Source organism: Arachis hypogaea, chromosome 6 (assembly GCF_003086295.3).
Source record: "Arachis hypogaea cultivar Tifrunner chromosome 6, arahy.Tifrunner.gnm2.J5K5, whole genome shotgun sequence".
Classification (NCBI taxonomy): Eukaryota; Viridiplantae; Streptophyta; class Magnoliopsida; order Fabales; family Fabaceae; genus Arachis; species Arachis hypogaea.
This window is the reverse complement of record NC_092041.1, coordinates 28,438,633-28,463,869: the sequence shown is the minus strand read 5'-3', so window position 1 is coordinate 28,463,869 and position 25,237 is coordinate 28,438,633. Positions and strand designations below refer to the sequence as shown.

Genomic DNA, 25,237 nt, shown 5'->3' with positions numbered 1-25,237 from the left:
TCCGCACAACTAACCAGCAAGTGCACTGGGTCATCCAAGTAATACCTTATGTGAGTAAGGGTCGACCCCACGGAGATTGTCGGCTTGAAGCAAGTATGGTTATCTTGTAACTCTTAGTCAGGATATCAATAATTCTCAGGTTTAATTGTGAAAATTAGAACATGAAATAAATACTTGTTTTGCAGTAATGGAGAACAGGTTGAGGTTTTGGAGATGCTCTATCTTCTGAATCTCTGCTTTTCTACTGTCTTCTTCTTCATGCACGCAAGGCTCCTTCCATGGCAAGCTGTATGTAGGGTTTCACTGTTGTCAATGGCTACCTCCCATCCTCTCAGTGGAAATTTTCAACGCGCTCTGTCACAGCACGGCTATTCATTTGTCGGTTCTCGATCATGTCAGAATAGAATCCAGTGATTCTTTTGCGTCTGTCACTAACGCCCCACAATCGCGAGTTTAAAGCTCGTCACAGTCATTCAATCCCTGAATCCTACTCAGAATACCACAGACAAGGTTTAGACCTTCCGGATTCTCTTGAATGCCGCCATCAATTCTAGCTTATACCACGATGATTCTGGTTAAAGAACCCAAGAGACATCCACTCAATCTAAAGTAGAACGGAGGTGGTTGTCAGGCACACGTTCATGGGTGAGAATGATGATGAGTGTCACGGATCATCACATTCATCAAATTGAGGAACAAGTGATATCTTAGAATGGAAGCAAGCGTGATTGAATGAAAAACAGTAGTAATTGCATTAATCCATCAAGACACAGCAGAGCTCCTCACCCCCAACCATGGGGTTTAGAGACTCATGCCATAGAAAGTACAGTATGAAACATATAAAGTGTCATCCGATAAAGATACAATGTCAAAAGATCCTATTTATAATGAACTAGTAACCTAGGATATACAGAAATGAGTAAATGACGTGAAAATCCACTTCCGGGGTCCACTTGGTGCGTGCTTGGGCTGCGCATTGAAGCTTTCATGTGTAGAGACTTTTTCTAGAGTTAAATGCCAGCTTTTGTGCCAGTTTGGGCGTTTAACTCCAACTTTTGTGCCAGTTCCGGCGTTAAACGCCGGGAATTCTGAAGCTAATTTGCAACGCCGATTTGGGCCATCAAATCTCAGGCAAAGTATAGACTATTATATATTGCTGGAAAGCCCAGGATGTCTACTTTCAAACGCAATTGAGAGCGCGCCGATTGAGTTTCTGTAGCTCCAGAAAATCTACTTCGAGTGCAGGGAGGTCAGAATCCAACAGCATCTGCAGTCCTTTTTCAGCCTCTGAATTAGATTTTTGCTCAGGTCCCTCAATTTCAGCCAGAAATTACCAGAAATCACAGAAAAACACACAAACTTATAGTAAAGCACAGAAAAGTGAATTTTAAATAAAAACTCATAAAAACATACTAAAAACTAACTAAAATGTACAAAAAATATACTAAAAATAGTGCCAAAAAGCGTATAAATTATCCGCTCATCAGCTACCCTGACTTGTGAGCTTTGTATTCCTTTCTAACTCCATGGTGTCAATGGATGCGCTATGAATCGTGCTACGTTATTTGACGTATCATTTGTTTTTCTTTTCTTCATTTTGAAATCACTTGCTTCACTACTTCTTGAAAATCAATTTGAATTTTCTTACGCACAATCTAGTTGATCGTGTTCTTAGTTTTCCTTTTTGATTCCTACAATGTGGTCGTTGATTTTGCATTTCTCTACATGAGCTAGGAAACCCTTGAAATGACTTGAACCTGCACCGCTGCGATGCACAACAATTTATTTAATGCTCTCAAAATTTTTGTTTTAGACTTTTCTAAAGAAGTTTTGATTCAATTTGCTTCCTGCTTGATTGTGTTCCTTACAGTTTGCTTGAACCTTTTGGAATATCCCTCTTAAGAAACACACGAACAATCTTTTAATCTTAAGTGGTTTTGAACCTTAAGAGTTACTATACGTAGTGACCTAACTATGTGGTTTGATTCTTCTGCTCCATGGTTTCTATCTTATTTGCATCTTGCTTTGTTGTGACACTTTGTGACTCATAACATTCTCTTTGAATTTTTACTTAGGATCTTTTAAAGGAGTTTCATTTTTATTCTTCTTTGCTTGATTGTTCCCACAACTACTCTTTAAAAGTCCCGACAAGATCGCCTTTACTTTTGCATGCACTTTCTTATATGGATTCTGAACACTTTTATGTGGTTTGAATACAACTTAAATTTTTCCAACTATACTACAGTTTTCTATGCATATCTGATAAACTACAATTTTATGGTTTATCTTGTACTAAATTGAGTGGATTTTATCAATTATTAACACACGTATTCATATAAACTACATGGTTTTACAAATCCTTCCTAATTTTGTACCATTATGGAAAACATGCTTCCTAACCCTTAAAATTGTCAATTTTTAATTCTCTTTTATTACCATTCGATGTCGTGATGTGTTTGTTAAGTATTTTCAGGATTACAGGGCATGAATGGCTCAAAGGATGAAGAGGAGGCATGTCAAAGTAGAAGGAACACAAGAAACTAAAGAGATTACAAGCGAGGAGCGATGCGCACGCATGGCTGACGCGTGCGCATGAATTGGCACATTTTACAGCGACACGTACGCGTGACCGACGCGTATGCGTGACCAGCGCAAAGTACAGTGACACGTACGCGTGGCCGACATGTACTGACAGAGCGTAACGTGCTGCACATATTAGAACTCGCTAGGGGCGATTTCTGGCCTAATTTGGACCCAGTTTCAAGCCCAAAAATGCAGACTAGAGGCAGGGGTGTAGTTGAGACTGAGGACACACTTCACTTCTACTTTTCACTTTAGTTTTGTTTTAGTTTTTGAATTCTAGAGAGAGAAATACTACTTCAATCTAGGGTTTTTGATTTCTTAGCTTTTGCTTTGGATTGGATATTGAGCGAGCTGCTACTACCTTCAATTGAAGTCGTCATCTCTATAGTTTGGTTTTCTAATAACTCAATTACTCTTTTCTATTTAGTTGCCCTGTGTTCATATTTGGATATTGTTATTTTTGAATTCTATTAATGCAATGAGTTATTTTACATTTAATTCTAGTCCGTGTTTGATTCTGGTGAATTATTGTTCGTGCAAAATTTCTGATTTTATTAATTTATTATAATTACCATGTCCCCTATTTATTCATATTCCATGTTGTTGAAAATGCCATTCATGTTAATGATTTAAAGCTCTCAAGTTGGCTTGGGAATTGATTAATTGAAAACTCTTGAGTTGGAACACTCAAGTATCAATTTGTAATTGGAAATTGCTGGCTAACTCAAATTTCACTAACACTAATTATTCCCTATGAAGTGATTGGGACTTGTGAATCAGAGTTAGTCTTACCCACTTGACTTTCCTTTATTAGTTAGAGGATAACTAAGTGGAAGAAACAACCTTTTACTATTATACATGGGAAAGTCAACAAGGATAGAAACTCCAATTAATCTTCTCCTAGCCAAGGCCTTTTATTTCAAATATATAATACCTCTTGTCATTACTTATTGCTTTAATTGATAGCCATTTATTTTACCATTTTCCAATCCTAAAATTTCTTAGAAAATTCCTGACCAATAAATTGCACCTTGTGTCAACTCTTTGGGAAACGACCTAGGAATTCTACTCCCAGTTATTTAATTTTAATTCTGACACACTTTTAAATTGATAGTGGGACTTTCATCGGTTAAGACTGTACTTGCAATGCTGCTTTTATTAAAAATTTCTCAACCGGCATTTTTCCACCCATCAATATCCTTATTTGATTATGTACTTGAGTATCTTCCAAGGTTCTCGAAGAAAGATTTTGCAATTGTCCTAGTTGATTTTCATTTTACAAGCTTTTTTTATATTTTATTTTTACTTAAACTTGGCTTGGCATGATGCAACATTTATGCTTTTAAGACTTCTTTTGAAAAATGTTTGTCTTATATTTTTCTTTGAGAATGTGAAATGATTTTCTTAGTTATGTTCATTGTTAATAGATGTTCTAATTAAGTGTGTTCCATGTCATCCTCTTAAAATCTTGTGAACATTGTCTTGATTTTAGTTATCCTCTCTTTGCGAACTTTGTATGTCCTTTATTCAGCCTAAACTTGTGTCATCTGGATATGTTAACTTTTCTTATGATTTCTATCGAAGTTCCTTGATTCAGATCTCCTTGGAAGGATGTAAATTGACTCTCCTTCTGGAACATTTTATTGTTATTACACATCCCTATTTAATTGTGACTCTACTCATCCTTTCGACCTCATGCAAACGTTATCCCTATTATTTGATTTTCTCTTCCTGGGTGTTGTATCCCTCTAAGTAATCTCGAGCTTTTTCAGTGTCACATGCAACTCCTAGATAAGGGGAATGACACATTAATTCATTAATACACAGCTTGTTGACTTAGGAGGTGAATTTGGCAAGTTTGAAAATGCTACAGGTTATGTCAATTGATTTTCTACGAAGGAGTATGATTGAAAAGATATTTAAGTTTTTAGTAGCTCAATGCGTATAGGATGATGACTCACGACAAGTAGTTAAGTGATCGAGTAACGTGAGATAGTGATATTGCATTGACGTGTTTGAGTGCATGTCAGATTACTAAGTTTTTTTTCAAAATAATAAGATCGATTGTTTAGGCTGCTGCTTGACGATAAGTGAATTCGAAACCTTGATTGAGTTTGATGGAAGTCAAAGTCCATAGTTGAGTGTGGATAAAGATGAGAATTCGAAAGGAATGGAAGTTGAAGAGCTCTTTCATATAAGATAAATTGTCGGGAATGACGATGAATATTCGAGCAGACTTGAAACGAACTGGTTAGCAAGTTGGAAAGTAGTGAAGTTTTTTATTTGTTAAACAAATAAGAGCGAGTGAATGCCACCAATAATATCTTAACACGAACCCATCAAACTTGTTTTGAGATTTATGTATTCTGTTACGCCCTCTTTCCTGTTTTACAAGTAATTAAGACTATGAGACTTTCTATATCTAAGTAATTTTTTAGGACGAAAATTTTTATAAAGTGGGTAGGATGTAAGATCCAAAACTTTAGAAAAATCTTATTATGAGCCGATTTCGAATTAATTATTCATTAAAGACTTTATTTTTAGAAATTATTTTATTAAGAGTAATTAAATCAAGTCTCGATGAGTAAATTGAAAATTTTATTTAATTTTATAATTATTGAATAATTTTTTATATTTAAAATTATAAAGCTTAATAATTGTAAATAATAATAATTATATATGACTTTATTTCGATTGATATTTTTTGAAATTTAATAATTTAAGTTTTACGAATAAAATAAGTTAATTATATTATCATGTATTTTAAATTAGAATACTTTACAACAAATAATATTTTTAAAGTAATTTTAAGAAATTAAATTAGATTTCAAATTAATACTCTATACCCTAATTTGATTAAAATTAACCAAACCCAAATTAATCCCAAAATCCCCAATTTCATACACAAACCCTAACTTTAATTTACACTACTGGTAACCCTAATTGTAACCTAACTTACCCCTACCCACACTAACCTACTGCCACTCACCCCACTGCGATCCCTTTCCCCAAACCAAACACTAACAGCAACCACCATTTCTATTCTTCCCAAAACCTCATCTACAACACAAAACACACACAAAACGTGAAATCAGAGAAGTGAGGGAGCTGCGATCAGAAGAAGGGAAGAGAGAAGAAGACGCCGCCGCCGTTCAGCCCGTCGCTGCTGTCGTGCTGCCACCACACCGCTAGTCACGTTGCACAGAGTTCAAAAGGAGAGGGAGAGGCCGAACGTGAGGAAGGAGAAGCCTTCGTTGTCGCCTTCGAAGGAAAGAGAGATAGAGAAGGGTGCGCGAGGGGATACAGAACCGCGAAGGAGGAGGGAATCATGCATTACCATTGCGCCTTCATTATCGCCGAACCCGTCTTGCAACTTGCGCCATCGCATCTTGCTGTCGCTATCTCTGGAGGCTTGACCGTTACTGTCGTTGCTAAGCCGTTGTCAATGAGAGGAACAGAATGCATGAAGAAGGTCTGAGGCTGGGCTTCTTTGCGTCACCACCATCTGGCTGTGGGAAACTGCCGCCGAAGCCCTTGTCATCCTGGTAAGCTCTAGCTTTATCACAAATCTTATTTGTTCATTAAATTTGTCGTTACCATGAGAGTTGTTACCCAGGTTGTCTGAAATAGAAAAAAATTATCGCAAGTTACTCTACCGTCGGTAAAGGGTCTCTGGAGGCACTGCCGCTCTATTGCTTCATTTTTCTTTAGCTACAGAAAGTTATTCTGGCATTGATACCCTTACCGTTATTATTTTTCTGTATAATATTGAGAATCTCGCAATGTTAACATTCTAGGGCCGAGTTCTGAAAATTGTATGATTAAAATAGAAACTACTGCGATGTAATCCTGCTTCGTTTCTTGTGACAAGTCGTTGTTGCTGTGAACCTTGATTGTCGCTGTTGGTATTGCCTGGGAATTAATGAGGTTGCTGCCGCGAGTTAAGAATAGAAATGGGACTCTTGACGCATTAACATTTAAAGGGTTCGACTTTGAGGTAGGGTTTTTCTTAAAATTTATTTTATATTACAGAGTTGTTATAAATAGATATTAATGTGAAAAATATACTTCTGTGATTATGTTTGCCTTATGGATGTGATTGTTTGTTGGACTGAATTACTAATTGCTTAAGTGGTGTGCGGTTGTTGATAAGAAATTAGTTTGAAAAGTTATTTAGTTGATTATTATGAAAAGTGGTTTTTCTTGTTTTTGGAGTTAATTTATTAATGTAAATGAATCGACTTTAGAAACAATTTAGACTATGAAAATGAATTGATTTTAGAAGCAGTTTTATTTTGAATTAGTTTGATTTTATAAATGATTTGGCAGAGTCCGAGTTTTAGAGGAGATGGTGCCAAAATTTTTTAAAAATTGGAAGCTTCGTTTGAGGTAATTATTTAAAAATATTTGGTTTTAAAGATTATATGTTTTAAGTTTTATTTATTTAGAAAAGAATGAATTATGTTTTGAGTTGGGATTGTTGATGAACAAAATGGGAGGATAGATGATGATGATTGACTTTGAATGAAGGATGATGAGGAATGATTTTAAAGTATGATTTTTGAATGAATGTGGAGATGAGATATGAATTGTTGTTGATAATGAATTAAAAATATATGAGAATTACAAAATTGAGACAAATTGTTGACGTTCTGTATGTATGATGTGATCGGGCAGTTTAACTCCTCGGGTTCCCCCATGGGCATACATATATATAAAAATTTGAGCTTAGGTCTTTGTCTCTCCCCATAGATGAGCTTGGGATTTTTTACATGGATATTATTGAGTTTGGGGATGCGCGTATAGAGGGACCGTCCGATCCAATGGTTAGCTACCAGGATATGTTGGGTTGGCTGTATAACCGACAGATGAGCTCATTAGCCATAGGACAGACATGCATCATATGCTTTTGCATCCTTTGTTTGAGTATGAATTTGATTTGGTTTGCCTAATTGCTTAACTATTATTAGCTGCTATCTGAACTATTTGCTGTAACTGTTATCTATACATGTACTTTCCTTGTTTATTTTGCCTGCATTTGCTCTGGTGTTGTACTCTTGTTGATTGAGTATTGGTGCTGAATTGATGATAGTGTTGATTGATTTTGTGGTTGGTTTTTGATTAAGATTTAGAAAAGTATGAAATATCAAGCTGGTTCAGCATAGACTTAATGAACCTATGTTTGGAACAGGTTGGTCATTCATATTATTAGGAAACTTTTAAGATTCTTTTATAAGAAAAGTCAGTTTAGATTTCTAGATAATTAACTTATTTCTTTTAAAGAGGTTTTGAATTTTCGGATGGTTAAAACGTTGGTTTTCAAAAGATTCGTAAGACAATGATAATCACTGAACTTGAAAATAGATTTCTCTTTAAATATCTTCTTATGACAATTCTAAAATTCCATGGTGAGACCGTGTGGTTAGGTTCTCACCCCTCTACAGAATTTCTTTTTCAGTTACAGGTTCAAGAAGCTTTGGCATAAAGCCGCGATTGATCTACAAGCTTTATATGAATGTTGTATATTCTTATTTGTTGGTTTAGTTGAGATTTAACCCCTATCAATTGTCATTTTGAGATTTTAAAGGGTCGGAAATTGTATTTGGGAAGTTTTGATTAATTTTTTGTAACTATTATTATGTGGATATAATTGCGTGATTAAGTAAACTAAAGTAAAGACTTTTTGATTTCGTAACTAAAGATTCAATTTATATTTGCGAAGGCTCATTATTAAATAATTATAACATTAAATTAACGGATTAGAAGTAATTAACGCTTGAGCTTTTAGTACGTTCATGAGGTTTTAAAAGTAAGGGTGTTACAAACTCTACTGCAGTAGAATCATCACTAAATCCAAGCTAACTTCGTAAACAAAATGGAAGGTTTAGTTGACGTTAATTAGCAAGGAATTTTTTCGAACCTAATTCATCGCAAGTTGTCCGCTAATATAATCGCAAATCTGTCAGATTTTGTATCAAATCTACAGCTAATCTTTGAAAATCCTTAATCAAATTTGTAGGAATTTTGTCACTAAACCAAAACTATTTTAAATGAGAAAGTAGAGTTACAAAGTAACCGCTAATTTTCTAGGAAATAATATGTAGTCAATTAGTTGCAATACTATTGCAAATATCATTGCAAAATTCTTTTAAATTAGTAACAAATCAATAGGTATCTCATGAATGTTTCAGTCGCAATAGAATCTTTAATTTGTCGCCATCATCAATAGTGAGTATGTCGTTAAGTTCCTCATTGCACATAAAAAATTTTTAAAAAACTAAAAAATACAAATAAACGACACCTAAAGCTTGGCAGTTGATACAGTAAGGTAAATGTATCAAACCACAAACTTTCTTTTTCAAAACTGTAGGAATCTTTATTAGTATCTATGTTTGCAAATATAGTTGGTTGATTTGCTGAGATACTGGGCAAGGTGGAAATATTATTATATAAGAAGAATTAACTATTTTAGTAAACCTGGAGGCATGAACAAGAAAATGAAAAGAAGATAAGCCTACGCATTTGGATCTGCATAATGAAGCAGCCAGTTTTCATTAATTCTCATCAACAAAACAAAACATGTCATCACAAGACAAAAGAAAATGAATTAAAAACACACATATATATATATATGTATGTATTACCGTTCATCCAATTTTGTTGGGGCTGAAAATGGTACGAAATTCTATATTGCTGATTTTCATGTACCATTTTGTTGTTTTTGATACCATTACTGATGACATTTGAAGATGCATTCTCTAATGGATTGTGCTCCACGTTACCCACCTTAAAGGTTCAAGGTAAGGAAGGTCAACAAATTAAAACCTTTATGCAATAAGAAATTAAATTACAATACGTATCTTTCAACACCTAAAGAACGAAGTCCACGCTCGACAAACATAAATTACTGCTTGAACCTTCTTCTTGACATCCTCTTTGCAGTTGCAAAGGGTTATGACTTATGATATAAATAAAGAGAAAAAAATAAGGCTTCGTCATCCTTATAATGATGCGTGAGCATCTTTTCTATCTTTTCCTAGTGAATTTGCAATTGAATTATTAAGTTTAATCAAGATTTAATTACTTTTAGCCACTATGAATACTACTTTGAGTTGTTTGCAAACTTTTTTTATTTCAGGTAGCATTCGGATGGATTTGACAGAGTTTTGTAGCAGAAAGGGAAAAAAGCGAATGATGCTGTCAACCCCGACCTCCTTGCACTCAAACAAGAATAACTTGAGCTACGAAGGTCTAATTAATGTGATTCTAGTAGCATTGGAAAGCTAACTTTCATGGCTTTCCAACAAAATATAATATTCTATACTTTTCATCTAGAATCACTGCCTTGTTAGTGCGAAACTTGGAATTTTCCAAGTTTGGTGCCATGATAACTATAAAGCTCCCCTTTTGCGCTGCCTTGGTGGTGCCAAACTTGGGATTTTCCAAGTTTGCCACCAAGATGAAGAAAAAGCAAGAATTATAAGTGGGTTGAGTGGCGCCAAACTTGGTTCAACCCAAGTTTGGCGCCAGCTTTAACAAATTGGAGTGGTCCCCACGTCTCCAAGAGCCAGCAGCGAAGATCCTCTATTTATTTTTTATTAAACTTTATTTTATTTTAAAATATCAAAAGATATTATATAGTTTTAGGAAATATATTTTACATTAATTAGGATTATATATAAAAGGAAAAAGAATTAGCCCTTCGGGCTCTTCTCAACTCTTCTCTTAACTCAATCCGCACATTAGAGCTTTACAGAATCCTTGTTTTCTCTCTGAACCATGAGCAACTAAACCTCCATTGTTAAGGTTAGGAGCTCTGTCTATTGTATGGATTGATACTGTTACTTTTCTATTTTAATTCATGTATTGATTTCAATTTCAAAAATTGTTTTTGTTCTTTATCTTATGAATTTTGGTGGAACGGAAGTATGAACCTTGTTCTGATTGAGTTCTTCTATAACTTGGAAAAGCTCTTTACTTGAACAACAGCTTGAAAATAATTTCTCCTAAATTTCTAATTATCTGGACTTAACGGGATACGTGACATATAATTCTCTTATATTCAGGTAAATAGGATTTTTGTGACTTATAAACTAGAATTGAACTTCACCCTCTAATTAGAATTAAGTGACCAAGGAATTGGCGGTTGATGAAGGTTAGAGGAGACTAAAAAGGTCTAAGGAATTATGATTTAATCACATATAGTTTTCCATGAACTGAATCTTGCATGATTAAAATAGTTAGTAAGAAAAGTCAATCCGGAAGATAGATATCTCTGAAGCCTTAACAATTTTTGCCTATATTATTCACACCAATTTACTGCTTACTTTCTGATATTTTGAATTTACTGTTAATGCTTTTGAACTCTCAACACTCTTTTCTGTTTGTCTAACTAAGTAAATCATTTAACCATTGTTGCTTAATCCATCAATCCTCGTGGGATCAACCCTCATTCACTTGAGGTACTACTTGGTACGACCTGGTGCACTTACCGGTTAGTTTGTGGGTTATAAATTCTGCACCAAGTTTTTGGCACCATTGTCGGGAATTGACTGTGATTGACAACTATTAGTTGTTTGATTGGTTATATTAGGCATTTTAGTTTTAATTTTATTTAATTTTGCCTTATAATTTTTCAATTCTAGTGCTAGTATTTTTCCTTAATTTATGAAATTATGTTTTGTTGAGTTAAGAAATTAACTAAATTAATTATTGATGACAAACATTATTTTTGGGCAAAATAAATAATTAGTGTTAAGTGTCAATAATTATATGTTGCTAATTATTTATTATATGTTGCAGGCCAAAACTTAGTTCAGCAGCCCAAATTAGTATGAAAATAATATAGCAAGGCTGGTGAGTAAATAAATAAACAAAGCCCATGAGGAAACAAGGCTGAAAAATCAAAATGGGCAAAAAGAAGTGATCCGATCCAAGCCCGTGTCCAACAATTCAAGTTAATCCAAGCTTCTCATACAAGATTGAAGTCCTCATTCCCTCTCACTTGCTTTTACCAAAGCAACGTTCCTCTCCTCTCTAATCAAGTCAAATCATGGCATCAGAAAAGTAAGAAAGAGAAAGAGAGAAAAAGGTTCCTCCCTAAGCTAGTAACTAAAGAAGCAAGAGAGAGAGAGAGTTGAAGATTGAAACACAGAAGCTAAAACAGAAACTCCAAGCTAAAACAAGCATAAGAAAGGTAATCCATCTCATCTTGCATGCATCAGATCTTCATCCTTTCTTCCCAACTCTCTACTCTATCCGAAAATGGCATTCAAAGGAAAAGTTGATCTCTGTTCTTCACTGCTACAAATTCACGGTCACAAGAGATTCTTGGGGACCAGGTTGCATCTCTATGGTTCAGATTTGGTTGACCATTGGAAGACATTTTTGGTTACTCCTTCATGGCTTTCGGTCAATTTGGAAAAGTCAGAAGCAAAGGTCCTACTTTGATATTTGAGAAGAAAAAGTGAGCTTGGGGGTTGGAAAAGCTTAGTGCTCAAGGAGCTGGCCTAGGAAGATGAACCCATCAACATGCTAGGAGATAAAAGAGGTTTGTTGTTCATTCAGAAGCAAGGAGAAAAAAACCAGAGTTTGAGAACAGTGTTCTGTTAGGAAGTTCATCTACTTGGATAATGCTTTCTTTCAAAGAAGCATTCGGCCAATACTGAAGAACTCAAGCTGAGGTTTGTGAATCTGGTTTTGCACATAGCAAAGAGGCTGCTGATGAAGTCAATCTCCTTCATGTTTTGCTGATTGTAATGTACTTTTCTAAGCTTATCTTTCTGTAATTTCTTGAGAGAAAAGGCAGTGTGAGAAAGCTTGAGAAAAAGCCATGAGTGGAAAAAAGCTGAGAAATACACTTGAGAGAAAAGCCTAGAGTTATTTTCTGATTTCTTTAGGTATGATTATGTCTTGTATCTTGTACCTGTAAGGTATCCCTTTCTTAGTTGGGTTAGCACCAAGACGTATAGTTAGGTATTAGCATAGCCAATGTCAAGTTAGGTTAGAACTTGAGTGTGAAAGGATTAGGTCAATCCTGTGTTATTGGTGTATGTAATACTATTAACTATAGTGAAATTCTTCCATAGTTGTGGAGGAGACTGGATGTAGGTTGCATAGCACAAGGCAATCGAACCAGGATACTTGCTGGTGTTAGCTTTTCTCTTTTTTGCTGTGTTCTGTTTTCTGATTTTTATGAGACAAAAACAAATTGTCTCATAAATTTCCGCTGCTCAGTTCGAACAGAATCAGAATCGCAAAGCTATTTTAAAAGGGTAATAACAACAAAATCAAAGGAAGGCATAGATTCAACCCCCTTCTCTAAGCCTACCACAACCTTCAATTGGTATCAGAGCGCAGTTGACCCATACTGTTAATTTGGGTAGAGCATCAATGGGAACTCTCGCTTGTGACTGTGTCACCGAAGCAAGACTCTCCGCTCATTGGTGTGGGTGAACCGGTAGAGACGGTTGCCCGCTGGCCTGATATGTGCCTTTGATAGGTGCCATAGTAGAGTGGCTATGATCAGCATCATTGGTATCAAGAGCTAAGGTCTCAAGAATCAAGCTTAACCGCTTGGAGCAAAGATCCAATGGCGAACAACCTGGGCACAACCATAGTTGCCTACACCCTCACTGAAGGCCAGTCAAACAACTGGCCACCTTTCTTTAACGGAAAGAACTACTCCTACTAGAAAGAAAGGATAAGGATCTTCATCCAATCCATTTACTACAACCTATGGAAGATCGTTGTGAGTGGTCCCAAGATCCCAACAAAAACAAGTGCTGATGGAGTGGTGACTTCGAAAGAAGAAGCTAAATGGAATGAAGATGACAAGAAGAAGATAGAGCTGAACGCTAAAGCAATCAACCTTCTTCACTGTGCTATCAGCTTTGAAGAGTACCGGAAGGTGTCTAGCTGCAAGACAGCCAAAGAAATCTAGGAAAAACTCCAGGTTACACACGAAGGCACTAAACAAGTCAAAGAAACGAGGATTGATATGCTGCGAAAAGAGTATGAGATGTTTAGCATGAAGGATGGAGAAAATATTGATGAAGCGTTTGAGAGATTCTCAATCATAATCAACAACCTTGATGCTATGGGTACAAACTATGTCCTCACAAAAGAGTGGAAAAACACTGCCACTATCCTAACAGAGAGTAACAACATAAGTCCCATAACCTATGATGAGCTAAGAAGAAAACTCCTTGCCTATGAAGCCACACACACAAACACAGACTCAAAGAAAAAGGGAATAGCCCTCAAGTCACAAATAGAACCGAAAGAGAGTGAGTCTAGTGATGGTATTTCAGATGACGAGCTTCTGTTTTTTGCTAGGAGATTTAGAAGGATGATGAAGAGCAAGGGCAAATACAAGGGTTCAAGTTCAAAGGAGGACAAGATAGACTTGAGCAAGGTGACGTGTCATCATTGCAAGGAGGCTGGACACTTCAAGTCAAACTGTCCAAAGCTCAAAAAGGAGGATAAAGGAAAGAAGGAAAGGAAGAGAGTACTTATGGCAGCTTGGGAGGATCTTGAGAATGACTCAAATGAAGAAGAAGAAGAATCTGAAGAAGATGACAAAGACTGCTTCATGGCAGGAAACAACAATCTTGATGAGATAAATTATTATGATTTGACCATTGAGGACTTGCATGCTATTATTTATGATCTGACCTCAAACACCTCAAAATTGCTTGACAAATATAATGAATGCAGATCTGAAAGAGATGTGTTAAGAGCTGAAAATGAATTTTTAAAAGAAAAAATAAAGGAAACGGAATGTGCTTTGGATATCATTGAAGAAAACAGATTTCTAAAATCTGAACTTGAAAAATTAAAAGGAAAGCACATTGTGGACCCTTCACATGAGTTAATTGCTGAAAATGAAAGATTAAATGATATGATTAAAAGACCAAATGGTGACTTAGCAAAATTTGCTCAAGGTTCTAGTAACTTGGACAAATTACTTGCAAGTCAAAGGCCACTGTTTGAAAAATCTAGCTTAGGCTACATAGCCAAGGAAGATGCAGTTTCTAATATTTCATTTGTAAAATTTGTGGCTTCTTCATCAAATACCAAAACTATACCAAACAAATCTGGTATTGGAAATACTCCAACACTAGAAGAAAAATTTGATGAAGAAACTAAGCCTTCACCAAAAACTGAACCGAGTTCAAACTGGCCAGGTTTGGGTTACATTTTGAAAAATGAGGCTGTTTTCAAAAAACCACCATTTTACAACAAAATCTCATATTCGAAAGGTAAAAATGTTCTAAGAAATTCTGGTGAAAATGCTTTTGTAAAGAGGGACAACTTTAATAAAAATCAGTTTGTCAAAAGAAATGCACCTCCTCCAAAAACCAGAAAATTTCAACACTTTAATCATTTCAAGCAATATAACTCACCTCAGTTTCAGTAACACACCTCAAAAAATTATTGTGTTAATTGCAAAAAATTTGGTTACTCATATGAACAATGCTTCATTGAAAAGAGAATTGTAGGAAACAAAGTCTACAATGTTGTCTGTGATTTCAATGCACTTGGGCAACCAAGATGGATTAACTTCAAAGGATCCAAATTAATTTGGATACCTAAGGCTATTTGAAACTCATCATGCAGATTTGCCTAGCATCCAAGAACAAAAAGGACATGTGGTACATGGATAGTGGATGTTCAAGGCACATGACTGGAAGGTCAACCAACTTCATCAAACTAAATAAGTATGATGGAGGTTTTATGACCTTTGGAGATGATGGTAAAGGTAAAATCATTGCTATTGGAAAAGTAGGTAATGAGCAATCTACTTTCATTGATGATGTGCTTTTGGTATGTGGTTTAAAGCACAATCTTTTGAGTATAAGTCAGCTGTGTGATTTAGGATATTTAGTTGTTTTCAAAAGGCTTGAATGCTGTGTTGTTAATGAAAAAACAAATGAAGTGATGTTTGTTGCCAAGCGTTTCAATAATATGTATGGACTTACTCTTGATGAACTAAAAGATCAAAATGTAGCTTGTCTTCACTCTAAAGAATCTGAAAAGTGGTTATGGCACAAGAGATTGGGACATGCAAGTATGTTTCAAATGAACAAACTTATAAAGAAAGAATTAGTAAGAGGTCTTCCTTTGATAAAGTTTGACAAAGACATCACTTGTGATGCTTGCCAAATGGGAAAACAAACAAAAAGTTCTTTTAAACCAAAGGAAGACATCTCTACTAAAAGACCACTTGAGTTGCTACACATTGATTTATTTGGTCCAACAAGAACTCAAAGCCTAGGTGGTAAACATTATGGTTTAGTAATTGTGGATGACTATACTAGGTTTGGTTGGGTTTTGTTTCTTGCAAACAAAAATGAAGCCTTTTCGACCTTTGAACCTTTTTGCAAGAAAATTCAAAATGAAAAGGATTTGAAAATATCTTCTATAAGAAGTGATCATGGAACTGAATTTGAAAATAATTTGTTTGAATCCTTTTGTAAGGAATTTGGAATATCTCACAACTTCTCTTGTCCAAGAACACCACAACAAAATGGTGTTGTGGAAAGAAGAAATAAAAGCATACAAGAGATGACAAGAGCTATGCTTTGTGAGAGTAATGTTCCAAAATTCCTTTGGGCTGAAGCGGTTAACACAGCTTGCCATATTTTAAATAGAACAATCATAAGGAAATTTTTGAAGAAAACCCCTTATGAACTTTGGAAAGGCTACCCACCAAACTTAGATTATTTGCACATCTTTGGATGCAAATGTTTTGTTTTAAATAACAAAGAAAATTTGGGTAAATTTGATCCAAAGGCTTATGAGTGTTTGTTTGTAGGATATTCCACAACTAGTAAAGCATATAGGGTTTATCATCAAGATGCTAGAATTTTTGAAGAGTCCATACATGTTACATTTTGTGATACTAACTTGGTGCAAAGCATTTTGGAAGATTGTGATGCAGGAAATCAAGCTCAAAAGAAGGATGAAACCGCTCAAAATCAAGGAAAAGAAAATTCTAGACAAACTGAACCAGAAACTACAAATGCTAAAAATTCAAGAGACAATTCCATTTTGTCTCATGAATCTGAAGGAAATCCTGCGGCCAACAGCGCCCAGAATCCCTTGGTGACTGAATCTGCCTCCAAGTCCACCAGACCTCGTGAGTGGAGATTCTTGAAGAATTATCCTGAGGAATTTGTCATTGGGAACGTCTCTCATAGAGTGCAAACAAGGTCTTCCACTAGAAAGGCCAATGAAGGATCCAACATTGCCCTTCTATCACAAATAGAACCTCAAAATGTTAAGGAAGCCCTCAGTGACCCATCTTGGGTTAAAGCTATGGAGGATGAGCTTCTTGAGTTTGAAAAGAACCAAGTATGGACTTTGGTTCCATGGCCAAGTGGAAAGAAAGTGACCAGCACCAAGTGGATTGATGAGCGGATAATTTCTACGCTTTTTGGCATTGTTTTTAGTATGTTTTTAGTATGATCTAGTTAGTTTTTAGTATATTTTTATTAGTTTTTAGTTAAAATTCACTTTTCTGGACTTTACTATGAGTTTGTGTGTTTTTCTGTGATTTCAGGTATTTTCTGGCTGAAATTGAGGGACCTGAGCAAAAATCTGATTCAGAGACTAAAAAGGACTGCAGATGCTGTTGGATTCTGACCTCCCTGCACTCGAAGTGGATTTTCTGGAGCTACAGAAGCCCAATTGGCGCGCTCTCAACGGCGTTGGAAAGTAGACATCCTGGGCTTTCCAGCAATATATAATAGTCCATACTTTGCCCAAGAATTGATGGCCTAAACCGGCGTTCAAAGTCACCCTCAAGATTTCCAGCGTTAAACGCCGGAACTGGCACCAAAATGGGAGTTAAACGCCCAAACTGGCATAAAAGCTGGCGTTTAACTCCAAGGAGAGTCTCTACACGAAAATGAATCAATGCTCAGCCCAAGCACACACCAAGTGGGCCCAGAAGTGGATTTTTATGTCATTTACTCATCTCTGTAAACCCTAGGCTACTAGTTCTCTATAAGTAGGACCTTTTACTATTGTATTTTCATCTCTGGACATCTAGTTCTTAGATCATTGGAAGGCTGGCCATTCGGCCATGCCTAGACCTTGTTCTTATGTATTTTCAATGGTGGAGTTTCTACACACCATAGATTAAGGTGTGGAGCTCTGCTGTACTGGTGCGCGAAATTGTGAACAATACTTTTTCACAACTCTCATAATCCCCGGTAATGGCTCCAAAAACGTGGTAGCTCAATACCATGGCATTACACAACTTCGCACAACTAACCAGCAAGTGCACTGGGTCGTCCAAGTAATAAACCTTACGTGAGTAAGGGTCGATCCCACGGAGATTGTTAGTATTGAAGCAAGCTATGGTCATCTTGTAAATCTTAGTCAGGCAAACTCAATTGTATATGGTGATGAACGAAAATAACATAAAGGTGAAGATAGAGATACTTATGTAATTCATTGGTAGGAACTTCAGATAAGCGCATGAAGATGCCTTCCCTTCCGTCTCTCTGCTTTCCTACTGCCTTCATCCAATCCTTCTTACTCCCTTCCATGGCAAGCTTAAGCAAGGGTTTCACCGTTGTCAGTGGCTACCTCCCATCCTCTCAGTGAAAGCGATTTGCATATGCTCTGTCACAGCATAGCGGAATTCATCTGTCGGTTCTCAATCAGGCCGGAATAGAATCCAGTGATTCTTTTGCGTCTGTCACTAACGCCCCGCCCTCAGGAGTTTGAAGCACGTCACAGTCATTCAGTCATTGAATCCTACTCAGAATACCACAGACAAGGTTAGACCTTCCGGATTCTCTTGAATGCCGCCATCAGTTCTCGCCTATACCACGAAGACTCTGATCTCACGGAATGGTTGGCTCGTTTGTCAGGCGAGCACTCGGTTGTCAGGCAATCAATCATGCATCGTGCAATCAGGAATCCAAGAGATATTCACTAGAGCCTTGATCGCTTGTAGAACAAGAATGCTTGTCAGTCACCTTGCTCATGGGTGAGAATGATGATGAGTGTCACGGATCATCACATTCATCAAGTTGAAGAACAACTGATATCTTAGAACAAGAACAAGCGGAATTGAATAGAAGAACAATAGTAATTGCATTAATACTCGAGGTACAGCAGAGCTCCACACCTTAATCTATGGTGTGTAGAAACTCCACCGTTGAAAATACATAAGCATGAGGTCTAGGCATGGCCGAATGGCCAGCCTCCCAATGATCTAAGAACTAAAATGTCCAAAGATGATCTAGAGATCTAAAGTGATCAAAAGATTTTCAATACAATAGTCAAAGGTCCTACTTATAGAAAACTAGTAGCCTAAGGTGTACAGAAATGAGTAAAAGACATAAAAATCCACTTCCGGGCCCACTTGGTGTGTGCTTGGGCTGAGCAATGAAGCATTTTTCGTGCAGAGACTCTTCTTGGAGTTAAACGCCAGCTTTCATGCCAGTTTGGGCGTTTAACTCCCATTTGGGTGCCAGTTCCAGCGTTTAACGCTCGGATTTCTTGAGGTGACTTTGAACGCCGGTTTGGGCCATCAAATCTTGGGAAAAGTATGGACTATCATATATTGCTGGAAAGCCCAGGATGTCTAATTTCCAACGCCGTTGAGAGCGCGCCAATTGGGCTTCTGTAGCTCCAGAAAATCCACTTCGAGTGCAGGGAGGTCAGAATCCAACAGCATCTGCAGTCCTTTTTGGTCTCAGAATCAGATTTTTGCTCAGGTCCCTCAATTTCAGCCAGAAAATACCTAAAATCACAGAAAAACACACAAACTCATAGTAAAGTCCAGAAAAGTGAATTTTAACTAAAAACTAATAAAAATATACTAAAAACTATCTAGATCATACCAAAAACATACTAAAAACAATGCCAAAAAGTATACAAATTATCCGCTCATCACAACACCAAACTTAAATTGTTGCTTGTCCCCAAGCAACTGAAAATCAAATAAGATAAAAAAAAGAGAATATGCAATGAATTCCAAAAACATCTATGAAGATCAGTATTAATTAGATGAGCGGGGCTTTTACTTTTTGCCTCTGAATAGTTTTGGCATCTCACTCTATCCTTTGAAATTCAGAATGGTTGGCTTCTTTAGGAACTCAGAGTCCAGATAGTGTTAATGATTCTCCTAGTAAAGTATGATGATTCTTGAACATAGCTATTTATTGAGTCTTGGCTGTGGCCCAAAGCACTCTGTCTTCCAGTATTACCACCGGATACATACATGCCACAGACACATAATTGGGTGAACCTTTTCAGATTGTGACTCAGCTTTGCTAAAGTCCCCAATTAGAGGTGTCCAGGGTTCTTAAGCACACTCTTATTTGCCTTGGATCACAACTCTTATTTCTCTCTCTTTTTTTTTCGAGTTTTCTTTTTCTTTCTTTTTTTTCGATTTTTTTTTTTTGAAATGCTTTTTCTTGCTTCAAGAATCATTTTATTGATTTTTCAGATCCTCAGTAACATGTCTCCTTTTTCATCATTCTTTCAAGAGCCAACATTCATGAACCACAAATTCAAGATACATATGCACTGTTTAAGCATACATTCAGAGAACAAAAATATTGCCACCACATCAAAATAATTAAACTGTTATAAAATTCAAAATTCATGCAATTCTTCCTTTTTCAATTAAGCACATTTTTATTTAAGAAAGGTGATGGATTTATAGGACATTCATAACTTTAAGGCATAGACACTAAGACACTAATGATCACAAGACACAAACATGGATAAACATAAGCATAAAATTTGAAAAACAGAAGAATAAAGAACAAGGAAATCAAGGAACGGGTCCACCTTAGTGATGGCGGCTCTTTCTTGCTCTTGAAGATCCTATGGAGTGCTTGAGCTCCTCAATGTCTCTTCCTTGTCTTTGTTGCTCCTCCCTCATGATTCTTTGATCTTCTCTAATCTCATGAAGGATGATGGAGTGTTCTTGATGCTCCACCCTTAGTTGTCCCATGTTGGAACTCAACTCTCCTAGGGAGGTATTTAGTTGCTCCCAATAGTCTTGTGGAGGAAAGTGCATCCCTTGAGGAATCTCAGGGATCTCATGATGAGTGGGGTCTCTTGTGTACTCCATCCTCTTCTTAGTGATGGGCTTATCCTCATCAATGGGGATGTCTCCCTCTATGTCAACTCCAACTGAATAACAGAGGTGACAAATGAGATGAGGAAAGGCTAACCTTGCCAAGGTGGAGGTCTTGTCCGCCACCTTATAGAGTTCTTGGGCTATAACCTCATGAACCTCTATTTCTTCTCCAATCATGATGCTATGGATCATGATAGCCCGATCTATGGTAACTTCGGACCGGTTGCTAGTGGGAATGATTAAGCGTTGTATGAACTCTAACCACCCTCTAGCCATGGGCTTGAGGTCATGCCTTCTCAATTGGACCGGCTTTCCCCTTGAATCTTGCTTCCATTGTGCGCCCTCTTCACATATGACTGTGAGGACTTGGTCCAACCTTTGATCAAAGTTGACCCTTCTAGTGTAAGGATGCTCATCTCCTTGCATCATAGGCAAGTTGAACGCCACCCTCACACTCTCCGGACTAAAATCCAAGTATTTCCCCCGAACCATAGTGAGATAGTTCTTTGGATTCGGGTTCACACTTTGGTCATGGTTCTTGGTGATCCATGCATTGGCATAGAACTCTTGAACCATCAAGATTCCGACTTGTTGAATGGGGTTGGTAAGAACTTCCCAACCTCTTCTTCGGATCTCATGTCGGATCTCCGGATATTCACCCCTTTTGAGTGAAAAGGGGACCTCGGGGATCACCTTCTTCAAGGCCACAACTTCATAGAAGTGGTCTTGATGCACCCTTGAGGGGAATCTATCCATCTCCCATGACTCGGAGGTGGAAGCTTTTGCCTTCCCTTTCCTCTTTCTAGAGGTTTCTCCGGCCTTGGATGCCATAATGGTTATGGAAAAACGAAAAAAGCAACGCTTTTACCACACCAAACTTAAAATGTTTGCTCGTCCTCGAGCAAAAGAAGAAAGAAGAGAGTAGAAGAAGAAGAAATGAGGAAAAGGGAGATGGTGGTGTGTTCGGCCAAAGAGGGGGAGAAGTGGTGTTTAGGTTGTGTGAAAATGAAGGGTTGAAGAAGGGTATATATAGGAGAGAGGGGGGGTAAAGGTTCGGCCATTATGGGTGGGTTTGGGAGGGAAAGTGGTTTGAATTTGAAGGGTGAGGTTGGTGGGGATTTATGAAGGGTGGATGTGAGTGGTGAAGAGAAAGATGGTAGGGTAGGTGGGGATCCTGTGGGGTCCACAGATCCTGTGGTGTCAAGGAAAAGTCATCCCTGCACCAAATGGCATCAAAATTCACGTTTTGAGCCATTTCTGGCGTTAAACGCCGGGCTGGTGCCCATTCCTGGCGTTTAACGCCAGGTTCTTGCTCTTTTCTGGCGTTTAACGCCAGTCTGGTGCCCCTTTCTGGCGTTAAACGCCGAGAATGGTGCCAGACTGGGCGTTAAACGCCCAACTGCTAGGCTCACTGGCGTTTGAACGCCAGCAGCATCTTCCTCCAGGGTGTGCTGTTTTTCTTCCTGTTTTTCATTCTGTTTTTGCTTTTTTCATTGTTTTTGTGACTTCTTATGATCATCAACCTACAAAAACGATAAAATAACAAAAGAAAATAATTAAGTATAAAACATTGGGTTGCCTCCCAATAAGCGCTTCTTTAATGTCATTAGCTTGACAGAGGGCTTCTCATGGAGCCTCAGAAATACTCAGAACCGTGTTGGAACCTCCCAACACCAAACTTAGAGTTTGAATGTGGGGGTTCAACACCAAACTTAGAGTTTGACTGTGGGGGCTCTTTTTGGCTCTGTTTTGAGAGAAGCTCTTCATGCTTCCTCTCCATGATGACAGAGGGATATCCTTGGGCCTTAAACACCAAGGATTCTTCATTCACTTGAATGATCAACTCTCCTCTATCAACATCAATCACAGCCCTTGCTGTGGCTAGGAAGTGTCTGCCAAGGATGATGGATTCATCCATGCACTTCCCAGTCTCTAGGACTATGAAATCAGTAGGGATGTAATGGTCTTCAACTTTTACCAGAACATCCTCTACAAGTCCATAGGCTTGTTTTCTTGAGTTGTCTGCCATCTCTAGTGAGATTTTTGCAGCTTGCACCTCAAAAATCCCTAACTTCTCCATTACAGAGAGGGGCATGAGGTTCACACTTGACCCTAAGTCACACAAGGCCTTCTTGAAGGTCATGGTGCCTATGGTACAAGGTATAGAAAACTTCCCAGGATCCTGCCTCTTTTGAGGCAGTTTCTGCCTAGACAAGTCATTCAGTTCTTTGGTGAGCAAAGGGGATTCATCCTCCCAAGTCTCATTTCCAAATAACTTGTCATTCAGCTTCATGATTGCTCCAAGGTATTTAGCAACTTGCTCTTCAGTGACATACTCATCCTCTTCAGAGGAAGAATATTCATCAGAGCTCATGAATGGCAGAAGTAAGTCCAATGGAATCTCTATGGTCTCATTTTGAGCCTCAGATTCCCATGGTTCCTCATTTGGGAACTCATTGGAGGCCAGTGGACGTCCAGTGAGGTCTTCCTCAGTGGCGTTCACTGCCTCTTCTTCCTCCCAGAATTCGGCCATGTTGATGGCCTTGCACTCTCCTTTTGGATTTTTCTCAGTATTGCTTGGGAGAGTACTTGGAGGGAGTTCAGTAATTTTCTTGCTCAGCTGACCCACTTGTCCTTCCAAATTTCTGATGGAGGACCTTGTTTCAGTCATGAAACTTTGAGTGGTTTTGATCAGATCAGAGACCATAGTTGCTAAGTCAGAGGTATTCTGCTTAGAACTCTCTGTCTGTTGCTGAGATGATGATGGAAAAGGCTTGCTATTGCTAAACCTGTTTCTTCCACCATTATTATTATTGAAACCTTGTTGAGGTCTCTGTTGATCCTTCCATGAAAGATTTGGATGATTCCTCCATGAAGGATTGTAGGTGGTTCCATAGGGTTCTCCCATGTAATTCACCTCTTCTATTGAAGGGTTCTCAGGATCATAGGCTTCTTCCTCAGATGAAGCTTCCTTAGTACTGCTTGGTGCATTTTGCATTCCAGACAGACTTTGAGAAATCATATTGACTTGTTGAGTCAATATTTTGTTCTGAGCCAATATGGCATTCAGAGTATCAATCTCAAGAACTCCTTTCTTCTGACTAGTCCCATTGTTCACAGGATTTCTTTCAGAAGTGTACATGAATTGGTTATTTGCAACCATTTCAATCAGTTCTTGAGCTTCAGTAGGCGTCTTCTTCAAATGAAGAGATCCTCCAGAAGAGCTATCCAAAGACATCTTGGACAGTTCAGAGAGACCATCATAGAAAATACCTATGATGCTCCATTCAGAAAGCATATCAGTGGGGCACTTTCTGATCAATTGTTTGTATCTTTCCCAAGCTTCATAGAGGGATTCTCCTTCCTTCTGTCTGAAGGTTTGGACTTCCACTCTAAGCTTACTCAATTTTTGAGGTGGAAAGAACTTTGCCAAGAAGGCATTGACTAGCTTTTCCCAAGAGTCCAGGCTTTCTTTAGGTTGGGAATCCAACCATGTCCTAGCTCTGTCTCTTACAGCAAAAGGGAATAGCATTAGTCTGTAGACCTCAGGGTCAACCCCATTAGTCTTGACAGTGTCACACATTTGCAAGAACTCGGCTAAGAACTGATGAGGATCTTCCAATGGAAGTCCATGGAACTTGCAATTCTGTTGCATTAGAGAAACTAATTGAGGCTTAAGCTCAAAGTTGTTTGCTCCAATGGCAGGGATAGAGATGCTTCTCCCATAGAAGTCGGGAGTAGGTGCAGTAAAGTCACCCAGCACCTTCCTTGCATTGTTGGCATTGTTGTTGTTTTCGGCTGCCATGAGTTCTTCTTCCTTGAAGAATTCGTTCAGGTTCTCTAAAGAGAGTTGTGCTTTGGCTTCTCTTAGCTTTCTCTTCAAGGTCCTTTCAGGTTCAGGATCAGCCTCAACAAGAATGCCTTTGTCTTTGCTCCTGCTCATAAGAAAGAGAAGGGAATAAGAAAATGTGGAATCCTCTATGTCACAGTATAGAGATTCCTTTAGGTGTCAGAGGAAAAAAAGAGTAGAAGACAGAAGTAGAAAATTCGAACTTATCAGAGAAAATGGAGTTCGAATTTTGCATTAAGGGGTAGTGTTAGTCCATAAATAGAAGGATGTGAGAAGGAGGGAACTAATTTTCGAAAATTAAGTGAAAAATTTTGAAAACATTTTTGAAAAACATTACTTAATTTTCGAAAATGAAGATGGAAAATAAATCAAGTGATTTTTGAAAAAGATTTTGAAATTAGAAATCAGAAAGATTTGATTGAAAACTATTTTGAAAAAGATGTGGTTAAGAAGATATGATTGATTAAAAAAAATGTGATTGAGAAGATATGATTTGAAAACATTTTTAAAAAAGATTTTGATTTGAAAATTAAAAACTTGACTAACAAGAAAAGATATGATTCAATCATTAAACCTTTCTCAACAGAAAAGGCAACATACTTGAAATGTTGAATCAAATCATTAATTGATAGTAAGTATCCTTGAAAAAGGAAAGAAGTTAATTTTTGAAAAAGATTTGATTGAAAAAT

General features: G+C 37.4%; 1 non-coding gene across 1 annotated transcript; it reads left to right on the top strand.

The window, feature by feature from the left end:
- The first annotated feature begins 23,990 nt into the window (after positions 1-23,990).
- LOC112700208 (small nucleolar RNA R71) lies at positions 23,991-24,098 on the top strand. Its single transcript, XR_003153122.1, has one exon. It is a non-coding gene; the product is annotated as a small nucleolar RNA R71 (small nucleolar RNA).
- The last annotated feature ends 1,139 nt before the right edge of the window (positions 24,099-25,237 follow it).